Source organism: Pan paniscus, chromosome 8 (assembly GCF_029289425.2).
Source record: "Pan paniscus chromosome 8, NHGRI_mPanPan1-v2.0_pri, whole genome shotgun sequence".
NCBI classification, from domain to species: Eukaryota; Metazoa; Chordata; class Mammalia; order Primates; family Hominidae; genus Pan; species Pan paniscus.
The window spans coordinates 43,913,541-43,926,254 of record NC_073257.2 but is presented as its reverse complement, the minus strand read 5'-3'; positions in this window follow the sequence as shown (position 1 = coordinate 43,926,254).

Sequence of the window (12,714 nt, the reverse complement as noted above, 5' to 3'; positions counted from 1 at the left end):
AACAGACATCTTGCTACATCTAAGTAGAACCATGTTACAATATAAGAATTGGGGTACAGCACTGTATTTGTAGGTTCTCCATGGTGTAAGAAGTTAAATGTAAACACTGCATGTGTTTGCACCAGAATCAAATCTATAGTATAGTTGAGTTGCTGAATAACAGGATTTTATTATACTTCAATAAAATTTTAACCGTAAAAGTTAACCAATCTCTAACCAGAAGTTTTCTAAATCAAGAAATATTTTACTTAGCAAATATCTGTATACATTTTTGACATTTTATGAGAAGCATCTTACAAATTGGCTCGCCGGGACATTTCTATAAAAGGAAATCTGCTTTTCCAACGACTCTCCTTCTCATGTCATCTTCCACCCCAAGGTAGCTTTCAGGAGGGTAGGGCTTTCTGTACATTTTGGCTTCTTACTGAATCCTCAGCACCTCGAAGATGGTGCTCACAAATATTTGTGGAATGAATATGCTTTTTCTATCATTTTATTAGTGAAGTCTTCCTATGTATAAATGATAAAATGGACCAAATTGCCTGAGCATCCTCTACGACAAGTGAGGACCACTGCCTGTTTTCGTAAAAACCAGTTCTCTGTTAGAACATGGCCTGGGTCTTATTCATGACTCAACCATGTAGATTACATGCTAAACTGAATTTACAAAATTTAATCCAAGCTTCTTTACTTGGAACCAGAGGTTTTCTAATGCAGAAGTGTATACCACAGAGTATGTGCATGTATGGGTGTGTATATAAAGGAAATACATTTTATACACTTTCTGTGTTCATGTTTATTTTCAACCACATTAAACTAAAATTAGTGGTCAGATGTGGTGGCTCATCCCTGTATTCCCAGCACACTGGGAGGCCAAGGAGGGGAGGATTACTTGAGGCTGGAAGTTCAAGATCAGCCTGGACAACATAGCAAGACCCTAAATCTAAAAAAATTTTTTTTAACTGGGCATAGTGGTGAATGCCTGTAGTCCCAGCTACTCAGGAGGCTAAGACAAGAGGATCCCTTGAGCCCAGGAGGTTGAGGCTGCAGTAAGCTATGATCGCACCACTGCGCTCCAGCATGGGTCACAGAGCAAGACCCTGTCTCTTACAAAAAATAGTTAATTTATGTGGTACCCTTTGCAGTGGTTAGCCCCAGCAGGACATTGGAAGAGATGAGCCAACAGAGCCAGCTGGCTGGTAAAAAGCAATGGTAAAACAAGCTGGGTGAGGAGAACTTTAGGAAAGACTCATGCCTTGCTCTTCCACTTCAGAGGACAGAAGCTGAAACCCAGACTTAGAACTTAAGAGAAAATAATACTCTAGAGTAGGGCTCTTTTATTCCTAGAATTCTTGTTAATATAATTAGAAATGATTAAACAATAAATGGCTGTATAAATTGTGGAATAAACAGTCAGTGTCTGTATTTGTCTTACAGAAAAGCTAGTGTATTGTTCTTCTTTTCTCATAGTTGAAGGGACTTCAAACTTCTGGTATCATAAATAATGGTGATATTAAAATGGCAACCATTGCTTCAGAACAATCTACCCGTGACTCATGGTTTCCATAGTGGTGCACAAGCCTTCAAATTTCACAATGCACGGGACAAATGGAAATAAGGCTTTAAATATCATTTTACCCAGAAACTCAGAACACTCGGAAACATATGTAGCACAAATCGTTATTAAAGTATAGAAGAAGGAAAGGAGTGTTAATTCAGAGACAAACCTGTCTCCAATTAAGAAAGAAGGAACCCTACATTTTTCTTTCTCCATGTTCTTCATTTGCCCTAAATCCTCTCCAGTCCCAAAGAAGACGACAGACCCCCAGCCTGTGAGTCCCTGTTATGCACACCAGGAAGAGCTTTCAGCCTGTTTGGAAATGTTCTGTTTCCTCCTCAAAACATATTAGTTCTTTCCTCTCTTTTAGGCACATGTTTTCATGGGTTTCCTTTCTAAGGCTCAAAGAGAAAGAATAAATCTTTTTAGAAACTCATTTCAAATCAGTAACCCATAATTTTTTAAAAAATGATTTATTTGCTGCCTTAAATATTTCCCTTCCCATTGCTTTATTTATTTATTTATTTATTTATTTATTTATTTATGAGACAGAGTCTCACTCTGTCACCCAGGATAGAGTACAGTGGCGCGATCTCAGCTCACTGCAACCTCTGCCTCTGGGTTCAAGCAATTCTGACTCTGTAGTCCTCAGCCTCCCCAGTAGCTGGGATTATAAGTGCATGCCACCATGCCAGGCTAATTTTCGTATTTTTAGTAGAAATGGGATTTCACCATATTGGCCAGGCTAGTCTTGAACTCCTTATCTCAAGTGATCCTCCAACCTTGGCTTCCCAAAGCGCTGGGATTACATGCGTGAGCTACTGCTTCTGGCCTGTATATATTTTAAAATTAAAAAATCTAAAAGCCTTATTGTTGAAAACCAACAGTCCTCCTCCCATCCCTCTTTACTTCCCAAACAGACTACCCAGCAGCAGCCATGTTCAGTTATTTCAGCAGTTTCTCCACATTTTAGGTAATACTTAACGGTATAGTCTCTTGGTTTATGAATTTTAGACAATGTAAGCTTCATATTATGGTAGGTGAGGCTGCCATTGTCTTATGCCCTACCTTCCACTTCCACATCCCATCTGCCCAATAGAGTTAGATTTTAGTTTTTGGCAAAAACAGCAGTCATTGTTTATGTTAGTAAGGCTAGGTAAATATTTTTTATTCTCCTTCAGTTAGTATACTTCGGTTGTTTACTTTTTGTACAATTTTTATTCTTCCTAGAATTAATAATTGCTTTCTTTATATTTTTATTTGCTTAGTTTCTTTGTATCTATCAGTATATATTTTTTTCTAATGCTGTAACATTAAACAACTGTCAAACAACTAAAAATAACTTTCCCCAAATCTAAAGACAGCAGATCAATCAGTTCCATTTTCCCCCTCTCTGGAGATTTCTTTCCTACAGCTTTTGCCCCACTTGGTCAAATATGAATGTGCTATTTAGGGCAGCTGCACAGCTGTCATTCTGGAACATTCCTTCACGATCTCCTGGGAATTTTCTTAGTTTGCTACATATTCTGTTTCCTGTATCTCAAGTATTCCTGTTTCTTCATTTACTTCCTCTTTTTTTCTGGAGCACATTCTCCAGTATTTTTCTAAGAGAGAGTATAGGAGGTAAAATTTTGAGCCTTTGAATATCCTATAACAATCAAGATTAACTGATAGTTTATCCAGTTTTAATATTGTAAGTTGGAAATAATTTTGCCTCAAAAATTCAAAGACATTTCTCCATTTTCTTTTAATTTCCTTTTGGGGAGTTTAATGCTATTTGACATCTCTTTGTATGTAAGCAGCTTTTCTTGGTTTGTTTATCCATTTTGGGAAGACCCTGGGATCTTGTCTGCTTTTTGGTGTACCTAAATTTCCTTGATGCTGTGACTTGGTCTTTTCTTGTTTGGTGATCTAGTCCCTTTCAATCTGGAGAAAGACACATGGGGTTAAAATTCAAGTGTAAATCTAAAGAATGATGTGTCTTTCCCCTACTCAGTATTTTTTCATATAAATCTTGCTTTTATAATATTTTTAAGTGAAGAAATTCCTGTTTTACTTCCTTTCATTGTTAGCTGTCAGTGCTGTCACAACAATATTAGCACCATCATGATAATTGATCATAATGGCTCCCTTTATGGCTATTACTGTGCTGCAGGTTCTTCAGGATCACAATAGAACCTATCTCTTAGTGTGTTTGAGAATATTAAGTGAGTTATAACACATAAAGCGCTGGGGCCAAATACTCTACATAGTAAGTGCTCAATAAATAATAGCTAGTTGTATCACTATTCATGATCCAATTAAACAGGCTAGTATTATCCTCATTTTACAGATGAGGAAACAGAGGTCAAAGAGGTTACATTACTTAGACAAGGTGACACAGCCAGCAAGTAAGGGGCAGGGCTGGAACCTGCTTTGCCTGGCTTTCAGTCCATGGTCTTTCTGTTCTGCCACACTGCCAGAGAAGGTGATATGGTTTGGCTGTGTCCTCACTCAAGTCTCATCTTGAATAGTAGCTCCCATTATTCCCATGTGTTGTGGGAGGGACCCAATGGGAGTTAATAAAATCATGGGTTTCCCTGATACTGTTCTCATGGTAGTGAGTAAGTCTAACGAGATTTGATGGTTTTATAAGAGGTTTCCCTTTCACTTGGCTTTCATTGTCTCTTGCCTGCCACCATGTAAGATGTGCCTTTCACCTTCCACCATGATAGTGAGGCCTTCCCAGCTAGGTGGAACTGTGAGTCCACTAAACCTATTTTTCTTTGTAAATTACCCTGTCTCAGGTATGTCTTTATCAGCAGCATGAAAACAGACTAATACAAAAGGCATTGCTGTCTTTCTTTCCATGTCTTTTTTTCCACCCATGGACACAACTCACTCTAGCACAATATAAATCACAATAGTGTGCAAGGTCGAAGTCAGATCACAAACACTGGAGATCATGGACTTCCTTGAAGATACTCAAGTCATGCATAAAAATTACTCTGCCCTGAGTAAGTTAAATCCTCCTGTGTGAAGGCAGGAACTGGAACAATACATTTTCCACATGTGATATTCCATGACATCATGGAAAGTCTAGGGTTGGTTCAAATTAAGGCTGCGGTGATGTTCAGTTAGTGGTGAAATAAGAGCTTTGCTAACTGATACATGCAGCATATGTTAAAATAAGCAAGACATGTTGTCCTGTCCAGAAGAGGTTAACAGATTTGCTGTCTGTGTTATTTATGACACTTTCCCAAAAGGAAAGGTTTCATGTGTGATTGTGCAGGCAGAACATTTTCCCAGTCAGTCACACAAAGTTCAGTCCTTTGCGGCACTCTTGAAATATCCCCACACCGTGCCAATAGCTATGGGAGCTGAACACCTTCCAGATCCTCAGACCTCGCCTAGATGGAGCCAACTCCTTCCTCCACTGAGGAGTGTGGAATGTTCGGCAGAGCTGGGTACAACAGGTTTCACCTCTAATTTTGGAACTGGAAAGTGTTCCTTTTTGACAAATGTGGACACCCTTTTTGACAGGTCTATTGCACTAGACAACATTGAACTAGGAATAATGACAGAAATTGGCTTGAGTAGAAAAAGACCATTGCCTTTCTCATCATCCAACATCAACTACAATTTTTGATAAATTGAAAATAAGAACAAGCACTGGAGGAGGTGGTGGGCTGTGTTATTCTTGTGGCCCCGAGCATATGTCATAGAAAGGAAACCACCCAGAACAAACATTGTAAGATTTTTGAGGCTATGGAAATAGACAAAACGAAAATATACAATGAAATTTTACATGCTGGTCAATTTGTTTCCTTATTCTACGTCATCCCTTTCTCATTGAAAACCTAGAATAAGGATATATAAGCAGTCATAAGGAACTAGGTTCCATATATATATGTGTGTGTGTGTGCACACGTGTGTGTTATATATATCTATATTTATGCTTCCATATATATCTATATTTATATTTCCATATATATTACTTCCATATATAATATATATAAATATATATACTTCCACATATATTTAAATATACTTCTATATGTATTTTATATATATTATATATATACACTTCCATATATATATATATATGGAAGTATAAATATAGATTAGATAGATAGATATTGAGATGGGTCTCATTCTGTAGCCCAGGCTGGAGTGCAGTGGCGTAATCATAGCTCACTGCAGTTTCAAACTCCTGGGCTCAAACAATCCTCCTTGCCTCAGCCTCCCAAGTAACTGGTATTATAGGTGTGTGCCACCAAGCCTGGCTAATTTTTTTCTAACTTTTTGTAGAGACAGGAGGTCATGCTTTGTTGCCCAGCCTGATCTTGAACTCCCAGTCTCCAGTGATACTCTCACCTTGGCCTCCCAAAACACTGAGATTAGAGGTGGGAGCCACTGTACCCGGCCAATAATCTCATTTTTAATACGACTTGTTACTATGTATGTTTGTTCATAAGAAAAGATACCCATTTCAAAGAATTTGCAAGCTGATAAATGTGGGCAGGTCTCAGCAAGGCAGCACTACCACAGTGGGAGCTGTGAAAACAAGAAATAAATAAAGGGCCCCTGGAGTGCCCCATTTATGAGGACCTGCTGTAGTGGTGCTGAGGTTTTACCCTCCCAACTGCAAGAACATTTTGAACAAAATCCCCCTGGCTTGATTGATTTATTTCATTATAATATTGATTATAACACACCTCAGTGAATAATTCTGAAGCCATTTGGTGGCTGTAATCTCTACACATCATCTTTTCATGGGCCTGAAGATTTCTCTGTCCCACCTGCTTTCTGGCCTAGGGGAGGGACTATAAAGAGGGAAGGAGGTAGGAGACTTGGGGAAGGGGAGATGAATGCTCAAAGGTCCAGAATGGCCGGGCACGGTGGCTCACTCTTGTAAACCCGGCACTTTGGGAGGCCGAGGCAGGTGGATCACTTGAGGTCAGGAGTTTGAGACCAGCCTGGCCAACATGGTGAAACCCCATCTCTACCAAAAATACAAAAATTAGCCAGGCGTGGTGGCGCCTGCCTGTAATCCCAGCTACTTGGGAGGCTGAGGCAGGAGAATTGCCTGAACCCGGGAGGCAGAGGTTGCAGTGAGCTGAGATTGCGCCATTACACTCCAGCCTGGGCGACAGAGTGAGAGTCCGTCTCAATAAAAGCAAAACAAAACAAAGTCCACAACAACCTTCCTAAGAAGGCCAGAGCCAGGGAGTAAAAAATGCCGTGATTATGTGTTCTTCTCACCTCCCTGGCCTGCTGCTCTCGGCATGAATAGAGAAGTAGCACTGGGCCTGAGGATTGGGACCACATCATGCACATCCTTTCGCACACAGAGATATGGGCGAGGTGTCCTGACACTTGGACCTGCAGCTCAGCTGCTGGCTCTCTATGAGATTGAAGCAAGTCATGTGAATGTTCGGGCTTCCAAACGCTAGGGCAGCAACATCCACAGTGCCTTTCGCTTCTCACAGCCTCTGTCTCTGTTTTAGGATTCTTTTGCTCCTTGGGCCTGGAATTAATCTGGCCAATCCAAGAAATCATCTGGTTCTACAAAGATATACAGGCAAGAGTCTGAGAGCCAAGAGCCACCTATCATTGCTCTGAATCCCTTTTGTCAGTTCCAGGTGGTGTGTCCTCCCCCTGAGACGATCTGTCCCTCTCAGCCCGCTCCAGAGCAGCCCTGGCTTGGAGGACAGGGAAGATGGATGTTTTCACCTTGACCTCACACCTCCCTTCCCGGCATATCTTCTTTATTCCCATTCTTTCCAACCTTTACTCCTCTTCCTCTTCCCCATCCAAGGGGCAGTAGAATCAAAGGCAAATCAAGACAGATTCTCTGGCAAATCCTTTCGTACTGTGATTTATTAAATTACACAATTGTTTTCCAAGTCCCTGTGACCCAAAGTCAGGAAAACTGGCTGAGTCCCTCACAGGAAAATAAAATACTAAGAAAAATGCAATCCCAAAGGTAGGCAAGGGGGAATAAAAAAAACTTTCCATTTTCAATTCTAAATGTCAAATGGCCATTCTAGTTTTTATTGTAGGGCAAATAATTGTTATTTGTTGAAATTCTTCTGCAAATAACAGTATGTAAAGGCTTTTTAGGAGAAATTGGGGAATGTATTTAACTCACTGTACCTAAAATTTACACAAGACCGACTATTTTAAGTACAATGAAATGCCATTTTCATAATTTCATATAATATTTTTGTGATGGATAGCTACTTTAAATTTACATGCCAGCTATGTAAATGGCCGGAGTGATTTTTCATTATCCTAAGTGGTAAGTAGTTTGAAATATCAATGTAAGTGCATTGCGGGCATCCCATTCATACTTTATTAAACTAAAAGGTTGCTAATTAGTTATTATATTGAAAACAATACCCACTGGGGAAGAAAACTGATTTGCTGAGATAAAAAATTATTTTTTAGAGTTAGAATGTAAGTAAGTTAGTGGTAAGAATACACAATTATAGTTGATCGAATTTGACTTCAGGAAATAATTGTACCCTTATTGCTGAGTGGAGTGGGACCTGCTGAGAACTCTTTGTAGGAGTTCCCTATAAATGGGCTGGCAATTGTTTAACTCCATTGGTATACACAAGACAATGGGCCAGGCACGGTGGCTCACACCTGTAGTTTCAGCACTTTGGGAGGCCAAGGAGGGAGGATCGCTTGAGGCCAGGAGTTCAAAACCAGGCTGGACAACATAACGAGACGCCTGTCTCTGCAAAATAAACTTTAAAAAATTATTCCAATGTAGTTGCATGGGCCTGCAGTCCCAGCTACTTCGGAGGCTGAGGCAGGAGGATTGCTTGAGCCCAGGAGATTGAAGCTGCAGTAACCTGTGATTGCACCACTGCACTCTAGCCTGTGTAACAAAGCAAGTCCCTGCCTCTGTTAAACAAACAAACAAGCAAAGACAATGATGCTGTATCACAGTGTAAGCCCTGAAACTCAAAGTTTATCTACTGACATCTAGACTCTGTATTTCTTTGGACTTTCAAAACAGAAGACTTTTCACTGAAGCTTTGATAGCAGAAAGAATGACATCAAAGTAGAAGTAGGCTAGCCATGAGCAGCCACACAACTTCTTAAAAATCATATTTGTGAGACGGCATGAAATTCTGTTGATTTTTCTGCTGTAAAAAGATTGACCTAGGTCTTTAAGTTAATTGCAGCAACCAGATGATGAGTTAAATAACATTTTTAAAGTAATTATATTTTTTCACACAGCTAATTTTTCCAAGGGATGCAGGATAGATTTACAAATTGTTTTGACCAGGTTTGTCAGTGATAAATTGAGCTTCTTTCTACAGAGGATCAAGCTGTACTCTTTGTTTCATATTGCTTACTTTTTATGAAACACATATTTCCAGTTAATTGTTATAGGTATGTTTTAGCTAATTTGGAAGTTGATAAGTTTTCTTTTTGAAAGAATAAAAGTATAAATTTGAATGTCAAATTAGTTTAGTTAATCTATAATTCATCCTTGATTATTTAATGATTCTATACAGCTTAAAAACTTAAAAAAGCATTACTTATTATGTAGGTACCATTTTTACAGATCATTCCATTTTCTGCACTTTTTACATTACCAACTTTAATTTTAGGCATATTATGGTATGTCAACACCAAACCAAGTAGGACCTGTTTTGTTCGATGCTATTTAAAAAATAAAAGTTCTATGGGATTCTGAGTTTTAAAATATTCCTCTCAGGGCTAACATTACACATATATAGGATTTGTTCATTAATTTATTTGATATTCATCCCAATAAACAGCCACTGAAAGCTTATTCGTTATAAAACACTGAGCTAAGTCGTGATGAGGTTACAAAGATGAATAAAATATAGCCCTGCTCCATGGGGAGTGCACTCATTGAGCTAACTACTTTGCAGAGATTCAAAATACAATGGCTTAAATAAGATAATAGGTTGGTGCAAAAGTAATTGCGGTTTTTGCCCTTACTTTTAAATGGCAATTACTTTTGCACCGACCTAATAGATACATGTCTCTTCTCATTATAGCAATCCCTAGGGCCAGCAACTTGCCAATAAGAAAGTGACCTGGAAATTGGGTATATCATTTCTGCCCACATCTCATTGGAATGAGTTTTGTACCACAGCTATCCTGGGAATGTAATCTCTAACTGGGTAGCCAGGTACCCAACTAGAATTTAGGGATTTCATTACCGAAAAGAAGAAGAACACAGCAATTAAAGAGATTGAATTATTAACAGATGTAGCAACATGGAAGAATCTCAAAAACGTTATGCTAAGCAGAAGTCAGTCACAAGAGGTTGAAAGTCAGCCACTTTCAGTGGCTGTTTATTGGGATGAATAGCAAATAAATTAATGAACAAATTCCATATATGTGTAATGTTAGCTGTGAGAGAAATATTTTAAAACTTAGAATCCTATAGAACTTTTATTTTTTAAATAGCATCGAACATAAGAGTTCCTACTTGGTTTGGTGTTGACATACCATAATATGCTTAAAATTAAAGTCCTTGGTAATGTAAAAAGTGCAGAAAATGGAATGATTTGTAAAAATGGTACATATATAATAAGTATTGGTTTTTGAAGTTTTTAAAAACCTTAAAAAACCTTAATCCTGTGTGATTCCATATGTATGAAACTCAAGGCAAGGCAAAACTCCAGTGTAGCAGGAACATGATTGCCTGAGACCTCGGTCTTGAGGAGCATGAGGAAACTCTTTTTGGGGTGATGGAAATGTTCGAGATCTTGATTGTGGTTACGTGACCATACAATTATCAAAACTCATTGAACTTAACACTTACAGTGAGTTAGTTATTATCATTGTGGCTGCTGTTGTTATTATTGTCTTGAGTGGGGTTCACAGAATTTCAAGGGGGTTAAAAAATCACTGATTAAATTTGGAATTCTTGAAGCCCCCCCCCCGAAAAATCTAACATAGCTTTATTTTATTTAGAGTCCTTTTTATTTTTTTAAAACTTGGCAAGTATATGTTTCAATTAAGATAATTTACAATGACTGTTATACAAACAACTCCAAAGCTCAGTAGATTAACTGAGAAATAAACAGAATAAAAGATATATTTCTCACATCTGTCACAGCCTCTCTGGGTGGTGGGTTGGGTTGCTGTCCTTCCATAGCAGTTAGGGTTCTAGCTTCTTCCATCTAGGGGATCCACTGCCTTCTGGGACTTTAGAGTTGTCTGGGATCTTGGAATCATCTGCTAGATCTTCTGCAGCCAGTGACGGGTGGCGGGGAACAGAGGGTCTCATGAGATTTAGGGGTCAGGCCTAGAAGCAGCACACACACCTCTACCATATTTGAATGGCCTGAGTGGGTCGCATGACCACACCTAGAGGTCCACCTGGAAATGTAGTCTTCTTATGTGCCCAGGGTGAGAGGGAAATGGTTAGTGAATATATTGCCTTGTGGCTATGTGTATCATTAAAAAGTTCAAATCCTGTCTTTGCAACATAATAGTTGATTGAATTTGGGAAAGTGTCTAGGCCTCAGGTTGGTTTGTTTGTTTTTATTTCTAAAATGATGGCATAAATGATACCTACCAAGTAGGGCTGTTATGCGAACGAAATGAGATTATTCATGTAGAGTGCATAATAGAGGGCCTAACACACAGCAGGCACATCGAATTTCCTGCCTGATTCTCCTTGCATGAGGAGCAGACTGATTTAATCACTGTGGTTTTATAATATACTTCAATATTTGATCGGGCTAGTCTTTTACCAGTTTTCTTTTTTGTTTGTTCATTTGTTTGTTTTAATGTACCTTATTTTTTCAGAGCAGTTTTAGGTTGAAAGAAAATTTGAGTGGTAGGCACAGAGATTTCCCATATCCCCCATCCCCATATATACCCAGCCTCCCCTACTGCCAACATCTCCCACAACATCTCCCACCAGAATGATGCATCTGTTACCTCTCTGAACCTACATTGACACAACATTATCCAGTCTTCTTTTAATAAAATAAACACTTTTTGAGATGGCTTTTTCTTCCAGGTGAACTACTATGCAATTTTTTTCCCCTTCTGAAAGTGTGTCAGCCTGGCTTCTCCAGAAAGTAGAGGCCAACACGAAAGGCTTAATGTTATTAGGAAGTGCAACCCCAGGAGACACCCAAGAGGGTCCCAGAGAATGAAGCAGGGAAAGTAGAGCCTATACAAGAAGGTGCTAGCTCACTGGCTGCTTCTCTGTGCACCTGATTGTTTCTTTCTACAGGGCTATCCTCTGATAATTTGAACAGCGTCTCAAGCCAGTCAAGCCACAAGGAAGAGGGGGCCCTCATAACTCATTGGTTTAAGTTTCACTCACTGGCCCTTATATCTCATTATATTTAAGTTTCACCCCATAGGGAGTTCACTCCACATACCTCAGGGTTGAACATGACTCAGAGCCTAGTGTTCCATGGTGTGTCATGCCCAGGTGTCAGACGGGGTCCTCGTCAGATCCCCGGCAGAGCCAGTGCAGGACAATTGGCAGAGCAATGGAAGGGATGCCGAGAGAACGTAAATATGGAATAAGTACCCTTCTTTCTGTTATCCAGTTTTCCCATTCTAGAACTTAGCAATACCATTTGAAAAGGAAGTTCTTCCATTTACTCCTAAAGGCATGTTCCTTATGTTCTCTTGGATTTGCTTCCATTAGGATCAAATCAACAAAAAGCTGTATTATAAAAGGGAGAGGGTGGGACCCCTTAACTTAATGAAGAAACGCCATGTCCTGATGTAACCACCAGTCCCTGTGAGGTAACCTTAGTTAAAGAGAAAATGCAGACAGTATGATACTGTTTTGAAAGTCAGAGGGATTTGCTATTGCCTTTGGGGGAAAGACTTCACTCATTCCCTGGCATAGGAGCCTGGGGATTAGAGAATCAGTTAGCATTCTCCTGCCTCTCCTGAGCCACTTCTGATCATCATCAAGGCAACTTATATTCTCCCCAGATGCTTATTAAGGTACCCTACAGCTTTGTACTTAGCAGTAAATTACTCTTGTTCAAAACGTGGCTTGAGAACCACGTGATAGCCAACTTAGCACTGAATCCTATAGAATGTTCAGTGTCGAAAAAGACATGTGATGGATCTCCCTCAAACTATACTCCCCTGCCTGCCACCAAGAACTCAAACTCTTCCTAGACCATAAATAA